The sequence below is a fragment of the Amblyraja radiata genome, chromosome 35 (assembly GCF_010909765.2).
Source record: "Amblyraja radiata isolate CabotCenter1 chromosome 35, sAmbRad1.1.pri, whole genome shotgun sequence".
NCBI lineage: Eukaryota > Metazoa > Chordata > Chondrichthyes > Rajiformes > Rajidae > Amblyraja > Amblyraja radiata.
The window spans coordinates 14,628,950-14,642,753 of NC_045990.1; the positions used below are offsets into that span (position 1 = coordinate 14,628,950).

Below are 13,804 nucleotides of genomic sequence, written 5' to 3' on the forward strand. Positions count from 1 at the left end.
TGATCATCCAGAATCAGTACCCCGTTCCTGCTAATTCCCCATATTGCTTGATTCTGTTAGCTCGAGGAGCTAAATCTAACTCTCTCTTGAAAATATTGGCTCGCTTCACTTTCAAATTGTGCCGAGCGCTGAAAGTCTTGGCGTCACAGAGTCACGTGGCACAGAAAGTGGCCCTTCGGCCCATCTCGTGTATGCCGACCAAGATGACCCTGCCAGAGAGCACTCCTGAACTCTGGTTCAGTCTGAGGGAGGGCCTCGACCCGGAACGTCACCCATTCCTTCTCTCCAGTGATGCTGCCTGTCCCGCTGAGTTACTCCAGCTTTTTGTATCAGCCTACTATCTACCTCATTGGTGACCCTCGGACTAAATGTCCAAGACTATGGACGGTCACGGTGGCGCAGCGGTAGAGTTGCTGCCTTACAGCGAGTGCAGCGCCGGAGACCCGGGTTCGATCCCGACCACGGGTGCTGTCTGTACAGGGTTTGTACGTTCTCCCCATGACCTGCGTGGGTTTTTTCTCCTAGATCTTCGGTTTCCTCCCACACTCCAAAGACGTACAGGTTTGTAGGTTAATTGGCTTGATAAATGTAAAAATTGTCCCAAGTGGGTGTAGGATAGTGTTAATGTGTGGGGATCGCTGGTCTGCACAGACTCGGTGGGCTGAAGGGCCTGTTTCCACACTGTATCTCTAAACTGAACTAAACTAAACTAGAGGGCATGGCTTTAAAGTGAGAGGGTCAAAGTTTAAAGGGGGTATAAAGGAGATGATGGTCGGCATGGACTCAATGGGCCGAAGGGCCTGTTTGAATGCTGCATCTCTCAAACTAAATGAATGAAATGGTGCCTGGCCTAAAACTGCTGCAGGATAGTGCGTGCAGAGAGAGCTCACCTCCATTGCAATTCCAGCATCAGAACTGCTGCATGCTTTGTCCTTGAAGCTTTGAATCTTCTTTACAATGTCTGGGAGCGCAGCCTGCGTGTCCTTCTTCCGTGTTAGAGGAAACAAAACATGGAACAATTGTAAGATTTGCACAAAACTTTGAAAATGATAAGGAAGATGGGTGTCACGGTGGCGCAGCGGTAGAGTTGCTGCCTCACAGCGCCAGAGACCCGGGTTCAATCCCGACTGCGGGTGCTGTCTGTACGGAGTTTGTACGTTCCCCCCGTGACTTGCATGGGTTTTCTACGAAATCTTTGATTTCCACCCACACTCCAAAGACGTACAGGTTTGCAGGTTAATTGGTTTGGTATAAATGTAAATTGTCTCTAGTGTGTGTAGGACAGTGCTGGGGATCGCTGGTTGGCGAGGACTTGGTGGGCTGAAGGGCCTGTTTCCACACTGTATCTCCAAATTAAACACTGTATCTAAAATTAAAGGTCTGATGTAAATTGACAGCTGTGAACACTGATGTGTGTGTGTGGGAAGGAACTGCAGATGCTGGTTTAAACCAAAGGTAGACACTAAATGCTGGAGTAACTCAGCGGGACAGGCATCATCTCTGGAGAGAAGGAGTGGGTGACGATTCGGGCCTCGACCCATCACGCATTCCTTCTCTCCAGAGATGCTGCCTGTCCCGCTGAGTTACTCCAGCATTTAGTGTCGAACACTGAAGTTGGTTCACTTGTCCTTCCCGTGAAATTGAAGGATGTTATGGACACTTGGCCGATTAAATGTGGTTGAGAATGAAATGTTGCCTCTGTGTAAAAATCCTGCAGGATAGGGTGTCACCTCACCTTGTCCGGTCCTCCAGCAGCAGATCTGTTGCATGCTTTCTCCTTGAAGCTTCGGGTCTCGTTTACGATGTCTTGGATCACGGCCGCGTCTATCTGATGTTTTAAGGGAAAGGATACAAGAGATTTAGACAGAGGATTAGCAGCGAGGTTTTGCCCATTCCCACCTTTATCGGCCAGATACATTTGGGCAGTGTGGTGGCGTGGCTGTAGACTCATGGAAACAGGCCCTTCGGCCCAACTTGCCCACACCGGCCAACATGTCCCAGCTACACTAGTCTCACCTGCCCGTGTTTGGTCCATATCCCTCCAAACCTGTCCTATCCATGTACCTGTCCAACTGTTCCTTAAACGTTGGGATAGTCCCAGCCTCAACTCCCTCCTCTGGCAGCTTGTTCCATACACCCACCACCCTCTGTGTAAAAAAGTTACCCCTCAGATTCCCATTAAATCGTTTCCCCTTCACCTTGAACTATGTCCTCTGGTCCTCGATTCCCCTACTCTGGGCAACAGTCTCTGTGCATCCACCCGATCTATTCCTCTCATGACTTTGTACACAAACTAGTCACCGTGGAGTTGCTGCCTCACAGCGACAGAGATCCAGGTTCGATCCTGACTACGGTTGCTTTCCGTGCAGAGATTGTGCCTTCTCCCCGTGACCGAGTGGGTTTTCTCCGGGCGCTCCGGTTTCTTCCCACACTCCAAAGACGTGCAGGTTTGAAGGTTAATTGGCTTCTGTAACTTATCGCAAGTGTGTAGGATGGAACGAGTGCATGGGTGATTGTTGGTCTGCCTGGACTCAGTGGGCCGAAGGACCTGTTTCCACAATATATCTCTAAAGTAAACTATGCTAAACAAGGCAAACAATGTGTTAATCACTTCCTTTCTCCCCGTGACCGGCACCCATGCTGCAGAAGGTTGCATTGGTGGGGGTTGCATTACAGCACAGGTCAGACGCTACTCCTAAAGGTTCAGTACAGCACCACAGCTGGTAGAGCCCTGCCTTACAGCACCAGAGATCCAGGTTCGATCCTGACCTTGGGCGCTGTCAGTGCGGAGTTTGCACGTTTTCCCGGTGACCGCGTGGATTTTCACCGGTCTCCTCCCACATCCCAAAGACGTGCGGTTTTGTAGGTTAATTGGACCCCAGTGTGTAGAGAGTGGATGAGAAAGTAGGATAACATAGAACTAGTCTGTGAACGAGTGATCGATGGTCGGCACGGACTCGCTGGGCCGAAGGGCCAGTTTCCAGGCTGTATCTCTGAACTAAACTAAACTAAACTAAAAGGAAGATGAGGGTAGATGCACAAAGTTGGGGAAGCTCTTGATATTCTGGGCAGAGAATCAGATACTCAAAGCACAATGTGCTGGAAGTACTCAGTAGGTCAGGCAGCATCTGTGGAAGGAATGGATAGATGACGTTTCAGGCTCCACAGATGCTGCCTGACCCGCTGAGTTCCTCCAGCACTTTGGGTTTTTTTTCTCCAAATTCCAGCAAATGCAATTCCTTGGCTGCTGCTCAATTGGACTGAGAATCAGTGAATTGGTCAGTTGGCATAACAAGAAGCATGTGTATGTATTCAGGAGAGAGTTGGGGTTAGCTCTTAGAGCTAACTGAATCAGGGGATAACTGGGTACTGATTCTGGATGATCAGCAATGATCATATTGAATGGCAGTGCTGGCTCGAAGGGCCGAATGGCCTACTCCCGTACCTATTGTCTATGTTTCTATGCGTATCGGCGGAGTGAGCCTTGAGACCGTGAGGAGTGAGTACTGATGGGAGGGAGATCAAATGTTGAGGCCGACTGCAACAGGATTCCTTGCACAGCCTCCACTCTAACGGTGGGGACAGATGCTGGGGCTGAGGGAGGGAAGGATGGGAGCTGGAGAGGTGATGGGAGAATCATGGCCATGTTCTCACCTGATCGGGAGCTTTGGTAGGTTGTTCTGTGGTGGCATTAATGGTTCCATAGCTGACAGTCGTTTCATCTGGAGAACAAAGAAAGCATTTTGGATTTAGACTGGGGATGGGATCATTCCCCAGGCACAGACAGAGTGGTGAGGGTGGCAGTGGTAGGGGTGGCACAATGGTAGGGGTGGCACAGTGACAGGGGGCACAGTAACACAGTGGCATAATGACAGGGGGCACAGTAACACAGTGGCATGGTGGTAAGAGTGGCACAGTGGCTGGGGTGGCATAGTGACAGGGGGCACAGTAACACAGTGGCATGGTGGTAAGAGTGGCACAGTGGTTGGGGTGGCACAGTGGCTGGGGTGGCATAGTGACAGGGGGCACAGTGGCTGGGGTGGCATAGTGACAGGGGGCACAGTGGCTGGGGTGGCATAGTGACAGGGGGCACAGTGGCTGGGGTGGCACACTGACACAGTGGCAGGGTGGGCATGACTGCCAGTGGTCGGAACCAGCTGTGCCACAGTGCTGCCCCTAAAGTTTGAAATTCCGATGTTAGACCAACCTCCCCTTGGATATCATGAACGATGGTGGCACGGTGGCGCAACGGTAGAGTTGCTGCCTCACAGCGCCAGAGACCCGGGTTCCATCCTGACTACATGTGCTGTCTGTACGGAGTTTGCACGTTCTCCCTGTGATCTGCGTGGGTTTTCTCCGGGAGCTCCGGTTTCCTCCCACACTCCAATGACGTGCAGGTTTGTGGGTTAATTGGCTTCAGTAAAATTGTAAATTGTCCCTAGTGTGTGTAGGATAGTGTTAGTGTGCGGGGATCGCTGGTCGGCACAATGTAGCTGTGGTAAAATTGGTGTAGGATTGCGCTAGTGTATGAGTGACCGCTGGTCGGTGGGGACTCGATGGGCCGAAGGGCCCGTTTCCATGCTGTATCTCCACACCCTGTTGTAAAGGGTGGTTGGGGGGGGGGGGGGGGGGGTGCAGCACAGGAGAAGCCGAGGCACATTTGTCCCGGAGGTCACGCATCATACTCACCAGGAGGGGAGCCGGCTATGAGGTTTAGTTCTATTTTAATGTCGTTCAAAGGGCCAGATACCATGATGCGGCAACAGTATACTCCCTCGTCCTTCTTCTCCAGGTCCTTTATGGTCAGGGACACATTGCCCTTCTGTAAATCTCCACGCAGTTCATATTTGGAGCTTAATTCAAGAGGGATCGTGCTTGTCGCCTCAAATTGGAAAAGCTCGTTGGAGCAGCCCAACAAAGAGCATTTCCCTCGACCCCAGCAGGTTGTGTACAGTACACTATCGCTGTACGTGCAGGGGAGAGTGACTGTAGACCCCAGTACTCCCCTGATCTGTGACTCCTCTGTAAAACAGAAGCGACAGACATTCCCTTCAGTTCAGTTAGAATCACAGAGTCATTACATTACATTGACTTCTCCAATTTCAGGTAGTCCTTGCTTTCTCCCTCCTTCCCCTCCCCTTCCTAGCTCTCCCACAGCCCACTGTCTCTGCCTCCTCCTTTCTTCTTCCTGCCCCCCACCAAATCAGTCTGAAGAAGGGTCTCGACCCGAAACGTCACCTATTCCTTCGCTCCACAGATGCTGCCTCACCCGCTGAGTTTCTCCAGCATTTTGTGTCTACATTACATTAAGTGGTTTTCACTGTAATCGAGGTTGAGTGGTGCCATCTGCATTGTGTAGTTTTACTCAAGGGCAAGCTGGGTGGATGAGCAGGTCCTCTCCCAGCAAGAAAGAAAGAACACAATACACAACCGAAATTAAACATAACACACAAAACATCCACCACAGTGGGACCAGCACTTCCTGCTGTGATGGAAGGCACAAACATTCAGTCAGTCAGTCTTCCTCGTTCTGTGGACCCGTGGTCGGGGCCCTGAACCCTCCGCAGTCACCGCTACGCACGGCCCGATGTACAGGCCCTCTCGCCGGGACGATGGAAACTCCGACGTCGGGACGGATCGGGAACACCCCGCAGCTCGGAATTCCTGAATCGGCCGTATCCCACCGGAGATGGCGGCTTCGCGATGCCAAGTCCACAGGCCCAACGATCGGGGCACCTCTTCAGGTGATCCTCGGCGAAGGCCGCAGGCAGCTCCACGATGGTAAAGTCCGTGCCGAGATGGCTCAGGTATGATGGGAAGATAATTGAGATGTGTTTTTTCATCAATTTATCTAATGTACAGTAAACCCTTGTTATAATGAACCACGGGGGGATGATTGAATGTCCGCTATTGCCGGTTGTACACTATAACAGAGTAAGGGATTACAGAGTGTAGGAAGGAACTGCAGACGCTGGTTTAAACCGAAGACAGACAAAAAAAGCTGGAGTAACTTAGCGGGTCAGGCAGCATCTGTGGAGAGAAGGAATGGGTGACGTTTCGGGTCGAGACCCTTCTTCAGATTACTATAAGTAATAGCAACAAACAACTGCTATTGCTGGTTAATGCACTAAATGACACAATATGCTGGGGCAGCTCAGTGGTTGAGGCAGCATTACTGGAGAAGATGGATGTGTCATTTAGGGTTGAGATACTTCTCAGTTCAGTCAAGTTCAGTTTAGTTTATTGTCACGTGTACCGAGGTACAGTGAAAAGCTTTAGTTGCGTGCTAACCAGTCAGCGGAAAGACAATGCATGATTACAATCGAGCCATTTACAGTGTATAGATACATGATAAGGGAATAACGTTTAGTGGAGGGTAAAGCCAGTAAAGGCTCATCAGGACTAGGGGCCACAGGTTAAGAAAAAGGGGTAGGCCATTTAAAACAGAGATGAGGAAAAACTTTTTCACCCAGAGAGTTGTGAATCTGTGGAATTCTCTGCCTCAGAAGGCAGTGGAGGCCAATTCTCTGGGTGCTTTCAGGAGTTAGATAGAGCTCTTAAAGATAGCGGAGTCAGGGATATGGGGAGAAGGCAGGAATGGGGTACTGATTGGGGATGATCAGCCATGATCACAGTGAATGGCGGTGCTGGCTCGAAGGGCCGCATGGCCTACTCCTGCACCTTTTGTCAAAGATACGCTGAGGGACACCAATGAGGTAGATAGTAGCTCAGGACTCTAGTTGGCAGTTGGATGGTTCAGTTGCCTGATAACAGCTGGGAAGAAACGGTCCCTGAATCTGGAGGTGTGGGTTTTGACACTTCTGTACCCAGACTCAATGGGGAACTGGTCCTGGAGTCTGGATGAGTTGATGGCACCGGCCTGTTGGTGGTGGTTGGGGGAGAGGCGAGGATCGGCGGAGTTGATGGTCGCCGCCCATGGGCGGCCGTAGTGCGGGTTGGGGTCGGCGCTGGTGGCGGGCACGGTATGGAAGTGGCCGGGGAGGCGGTGAGGGCCAGCGGCGGCAGCACGAACCAGGGGCGGTGTAGGTAGTCGGTAGATCAGTCTGTTGTAACCAAAACCCATTATAAAGAAGGCCGTTACAATGAGGGCTTACTGTATTTGTGAGGAAGGACTGTTATGTTAATTTAAAATGATTTAATTCAATCCCAGAATGTTCATCATAGTTTGGCGTCGAGGAAGGTTAGCACAGATATTGGGACAAACATTCAACTCACCAGATTGAAGAATGTGTTCAATCCAAATGATCGAATAGAAAATAGCTGAAAAAATAAATTGATAGTTTAGATCCAACCTGAACAGTTCACAAACGATAGATTTAAAGTATTTTTATATTAAATTTAACAAAAGAAGATACCCAAGGGCGGCCCAGTGGTGCAGCGGTAGAGTTGCTGCCTCACAGAGCCAGAGACCCGGGTTCGATCCTGACTATGGGTGCTGCCTGTACGGAGTTTGTACGTTCTCCCCGTGACCGTGAATTTTCTCCAAGATCTTCGGTTTCCTCCCACAGTCCAAAGATGTACGGGTTTGTAGGATAATTGGCATGGTATAAATGTAAAATTGTCCCCAGTGTGTAAGGTAGTGCTGATGTACGGGGATCGCTGGTTGGTGTGGACTCGGTGGGCCGAAGAGCCTTTTTCCACGCTCTATCTCTAAACTAAACTAACAGCCTAACCAACAAGATCTAGGCCAAAGATTCAGTAATTTTAGACTTTGGAGGCACAGCACGGAAATAGGCCCTTCGGCCCACCGAGTCCGTGCCGACCAGTGATCCTCACATACTGGCTCTATCCGACATATACTAGGGACAATTATAATTTTTTACCAAAGCCAATTAACCTACAAACCCGCACGTCTTTGGAGTGTGGGAGGAAACCGGAGCACCCGGGGAAAACCCACATGGTCACAGGGAGGAAGGTACAAACTCCGTACAGACAGCACCCATAGTCAGGATGGAACCCAGGTCTCTGGCGCTGTGAGGCAGCAACTCTACCGCTGCGCCACCATGCTGCTCGTAGTTGGTGGGTTGGAGAGCAATAAGGTAGAGGTAGATAGAGAGATACAGCACTGAAACAGGCCCTTCGGTACACTGAGTCCATGCTGACTGACCTAAAGGAGCGTCCTTTAATTCTGAGGCTGTGACCTCAAAGTAGCTCTTTCTTCCCAATAACCCTTTCTGGCTTAAGTCCTCCCTCCACCACCTCCAGTTTAAATTCCATTTGGAATATTTTGGAGGAGCAAGAAACCAAAACCAAGAACAAGACCTCTCGTCCCAGACTCTCCCACTAGTGGAAACATCCTCTCCAAATCCACTCTATCCAAGCCTTTCACTGTTCCGTATGTTTCAATGAGGTCTCCCCTCACCCTTCGAAACTCCAGTGATCCTTCTAAACTACGTTCCTACCTATCCGTCCTATAGAGGTGCGTTAAAACGAGAGTTCACTGTATTTTCTCACAGAGGCTATTTCACAACCGTCACCATGTTTACATCTTACAACACTTCAAAGATTGCATCAAAGGAGGAAATCCACACAGCGCTTGTTGCAACATTATCGTGTGAACAAGACACTGAGCAAAATGAGCTGACCAGTCTCACGCTCGCTCGATGCAACACAAAGCCTATCCATCATGCCTTATCTTTGTAGAATGATTCTTATCACGAGAGAAAATATTATAGAGGAAACAATGCTCAAATTAGATTAGTGTATTGTGTAAGTTATTATTGCAATGAAATTCATCAGAGTGCTACAACTCATAGAAACATAGAAATTAGGTGCAGGAGTAGGCCATTCGGCCCTTCGAGCCAGCACCGCCATTCAATATCATCATGGCTGATCATCCAAATTCAGTACTCCGTTCCGGCTTTTTCCCTCATACCCCTTGATTCTGTTAGCCCTAAGAGCTAAATCTAACTCTCTCTTGAAAACATCCAGTGAATTGGCCTCCACTGACTTCTGTGCCAGAGAATTCCACATATTCACAACTCACTGGGTGAAAAGGTTTGTGGTGGGGGTGTGGGTGTGGGGATGGGGGTGTGTGAGTGTGAGTTGTTGTGGGGGTGGGGGTGTGGGTGTGGGGATGGCGGTGTGTGAGTGTGAGTTGTTGTGGGGGTGGGGGTGTGGGTGGGAGTGTGGGTGTGGGTGTTGATGTTGTGGGGTGGGATGGGGGGGGTGGGGTTGGTCCCACCACTCCAAGGGTGGTGATAACGTGCTTTGGGAAACCTGGAGGACTGTTTCTCCGGGACTATTTTTCGATGGGGCAGGGATATGTGGATGGTGCCGTGCATTGAGGGATGGGTGGGGAAGCAGCTGACTCACCGTGAAGCAGGCGTCCACTCTCCCTCCGCATCCTCCCCGGCGGCTCTGGCTCCGGCTCTGGATCACCGCGGACCTGCTGGTGGTTGAGAAGAATTTCAGCAAATCCCATCCCACGGCGATGCCCAGCGCCGACACAGCAAAGGTGACGGGGAGGGGGGCGGCGTGTATACGGCCTTCAATGTGGCCCGGCTACACTGTGGTGGCTCTCCGTGACTACACGGTGGCACAGCGGGTAGAGTCACCACCTCACAGCGCCACAGACCCAGGTTCAATCCCCACCTCAGGTGACCGCGTGGGTTTTCTCCGGGTGCTCCGGTTTCCTCCCACATCCCAAAGACGTACAAGTTTGTAAGTTAATTGGCCCCCTGTAAATTGTACCCTCGTGGATGAGAAAATGGGATTATATGGAATTAGTGTGAACGGGTGATCGATGGTCGGCGTGGACTCGGTGGGCCGAACGGCCTGTTTCTGTGCTGTATCTCTAAACTAAACTAAACAATCTTTCTATCTCAACTCCATTCTCCCGCCTTCTCCCCATAACCTTTGACACTCGTACCAATCAACAACCTATCAATCTCCACTTAAAAAATACCCAATGTCTTGGCCTCCACAGCCGTCTGTGGCAAAGAATTCCACAGATTCACCACCGTCTGACTCAAGAAATTCCTCCTCGTCTCCTTCCAAAAGGAATGTCCTTTAATTCTGAGGCTGTGACCTCTAGTCCTAGACTCTCCCACTAGTGGAAACATCCTCTCCTCATCCACTATATCCAGGCCTTTCACTATTCGGTAAGTTTCAAGCGGTCCACCCTCGTCCTTCTAAAGTCTTGACCAGCGCTATGTTAATGCAAGTTCAGTATCAGTGAATCTATCAGAATTGTATGTGGTGCTTTCACCCAAAGCTTGCAGTGCAAACTGACACACACAGGGATGTAATGCTGAGGCTCTATAAGGTGCTGGCAAGGTGGCATTTGGAGTATTGTGAGCAATTTTGGGCACCATATCTGAGGAAGGATGTGCTGGGTCTGGAGAGGGTCCAGAGGAGGTTTACAAGAATTATCCCAGGAGTGAGTAGGTTAACCTATGATGAGCATTTGACGGCACTGGGCCTGTACTCGCTGGAGTTTAGAAGAATGAGGGGGCGACCTCATTGAAACCGAATAGTGAAAGGCTTGGATATTGTGGATGTGGAGAGGATGTTTCCACTAGAAGGAGAGTCTAGGACTAGAGGTCATAGCCTCAGAATTAAAGGACGTTCCTTTAGGAAGGAGATGAGGAGGAATTTCTTTAGTCAGAGGTTTCAAAGGTCGTTTATTGTCACATGTACCAATTAAGGTACAGTGATATGCAAATCACCATACAGCCATATGGGGAAAAAAGCAACAAGACACACAACTACATAAAAGTTAACATAAACATCCACCACAGCAGATTCCACACATTCCCCACTGTGATGGAAGGCAATAAAGTTTCATCTTATTCTCTTTATTCACCTGTCCTGTCCCGTTGAGTTACTCCAGCATTTTCTCTCAATTTCCACTCCCACAATCCAGCATCCAGGACATTCTTTTGGTAGTGAGATGAGGAGGAATTTCTTTAGTTAGAGGGTGGTGAATCTGTGGAATTCATTGCCATAAAAGGCTGTGGAGGTCAAGTCAGTGGATATTTTTAAGGCAGAGATAGATAGATTCTTGATTAGTGTGGATGTAGAGGTCATGGGGAGAAGGCAGGAGAATGGGGTTAGCAGAGAGAGATAGATCAGCCATGATTGAATGGCGGAGTAGACTTGATGGGCCGAATGGCCTAATTCTGCTCCTATCATTTATGACATGGGACAAATTTCACATCTCCTCTAAACTGTGCCCCTCTCATCGTAAAGCTCTGCCCTCCAGCCCTTGTCATTTCCACCCTGGGGAGAAAGCTTCTGACTGTCTACCCTATCTATGTGTAGGAAGGAGCTGCAGATGCTGGTTTAAACCGAAGATAGACACATAATGCTGGAGTAACTCAGCGGGACAGGCAGCATCTCTGTAGAGAGGGAATGGGTGACGTTTCGGGTCGCTGCCTGTCCCGCTGAGTCACTCCAGCTTTTTGGGTCTATCTTCAGTGTAAAGCATCATCTGCAGTTCCTTCCTCCATTCTGGTAAACCTCCTCTGCACCCTCTCCAACGCCTCCACATTCATCCTGTAATGGGGGTGACCAGAACTGCACGCAATACTCCAAATGCAGCCTGAACGAGGTACTGTGAAGCTACAAAGTGTTAAAGAGACGTGTTTCTGATTGCCAGCGTTGGTTTACCCTGCTGTCTGATGTTTTAACATGGCATTTGAGTCCCAATCTGACTCATCTTCCCGGGGTCATGTTGCATGCACTTCAACCCATCCAGTGTCTGAGAACGTCGCTGGCTTCCAGGATCAAGATTAAGCTAGTGCCATACAGTCATTGAGCCATACAGCACAGAAACAGGCCCTTCGGCCCAACTTGGCCATGCTAACCGAGATGCCCTAACTATGTTTCAGAAAGAACTGCAGATGCTGTAAAAAATCGAAGGTAGACAAAAATGCTGGAGGAACTCAGCAGGTGAGGCAACACCTCTGCAGAAAAGGAATAGGTAACGTTTTGGGTCAGAAGCCTTCAAACTGTTGAGTAACTCAGTTTATTAGGCAGTAACTTCTACAAATATTTATATCTACAAATATTTATAAGATTATAAGAATATAAATGAGACAGGAGCAGAGTTAGGCCATTCGGCCCATCAATTCAATCTATCTCTCCTTCCTAACCCCATTCTCCTCCCTTCTCCCCATAACCTCTGACACACGTACCAATCACGACGCAGTCCTTCCTTCCCCTCCCTTCCCTCACCCACTGGCTTGGTTAATTGGATTGGTACAATTGTAAAATGTTCCCAGTGTGTGTAGGATAGTGTTCATGTACAGGGATTGCTGGTCGGCGCCGGCTCGGTGGGCCAAAGGGCCTCTTTCCATAATGTATCTCCAAAGTAAACTAAAATATGGACTTCCCTCTGAGTGAAAAAGTTGCCCTGAAGTCCCTATTGGATCACTCCCCTCACCTTAAGCCGACACACTCTAGTTTTAAAATCCTATACCCTGGGAAAAAGAATGTTACCGTTCAATTTATTCATACCCCTCATGATCTTGTACACCTCAATAAGGTCACCACATCCCCCTACGCTCTAATGAACAAAGTCCCAGCCTATCCAACCTCTCCCTGTATCTCAAGCCCGCAAGTCCAGGTACAGTAACACCCTGGTGAATCTCGTCTTCACCCTTTCCAACTTAATGACATTTTTCCCGTAGCTGGGTGACCACAAATACACACAGCACTCCTCGAGTGGCCTCAGGGGCAATTTTTTCTCTCAGAGGGTAATCGGTACCTGGAGCTTAGATTAGTTTAGTTTTGAGATACAGCATGAAAACACACCCTTCAGCCCACCAAGTCCATGCCGTCCAGCTATACTAACCCTGCACATAGGGTTGTCAACTTTCTCACTCCCAGATAAGGGACAAAAGGTCAAAATACGGGACCTATTCCCGACGGCAATTCGTTGACCGACTCAGCCGTGGCTGAGTGAATGATGAATTGGCCTGGGTGCTGGACTGTACACAAAGCCCAGCCGGCGGGCCAGCTGAGGAGTTTTGGCCCGGGCCGCACCAAAAGTCCAGCACCCCATCCAACACATGAACCGATGATCGGCCATCGGTGGTGTCGGCGGTAAGCGAAGGTCTGAAGGTCGGACAGCTGGCCGGGCTGCCGACCGACGAGGCCACGGGCGAGGCGCTGCTGCTGTTGCTGCACTCCATGGGCTGCACTACGTCGGGACGGGTGAGGCGGGGCCGGACACAGCGCTCCGACCCGACCCGACAGTCCCCTCGACCCGAGTAGTAGCGGTCAAATACGGGACAAGGGCGGTCCCGTACGGGACAAACCAATTTAGCCCAATATACGGGATGTCCCGGCTAAAACGGGACAGTTGGCAATCCCACCTGCACACGAACGCTATCCTACATACTCGGGTAAATTCACAATAATACCAAGCCATTTTAACCTAAAAACCTGTACATTTTTGGGGTGAACTGAAGTAGATATAAATATGACTTTCAAAAGACATTTGGACAGATATACTGTATAGTTAAACACAAAGAAACATATTCTGATCCTATTTTAATAGACTAAAGTGACCTGCTGAGTTACTCCAGCACTTTGTGCCTATCTAAACCAAATTATATTACAGTATCTATGTTTCCAGTTCTATTTTTCCTGCAAAACTGGATTGTGTTACTGCATTCTGTCATTATGTGGGAAATAAGAATGGCCCAGGTCGGCAACAGTTAACAAAGCAGGTTTACTGGATGTAGAAACCCCCAACATCAGTCTGAAGAAGTGTCTCGACCCGAAACGTCACCCATTCCTTCTCTCCAGAGATGCTGCCTCACCGCTGAATTAC

The 13,804-nt window shown here is 49.6% G+C and overlaps 1 long non-coding RNA gene across 1 annotated transcript; it reads right to left on the reverse strand.

Moving 5' to 3' along the window:
• Window positions 1-889: 889 nt before the first annotated feature.
• LOC116966124 lies at window positions 890-3,727 on the reverse strand. The gene is made up of 3 exons (XR_004409900.1): window positions 3,655-3,727; window positions 1,736-1,828; window positions 890-986 (listed from the first exon to the last, which is right to left on the reverse strand). It is a non-coding gene; the product is annotated as an uncharacterized LOC116966124 (long non-coding RNA).
• Between the last annotated feature and the right edge of the window lie 10,077 nt (window positions 3,728-13,804).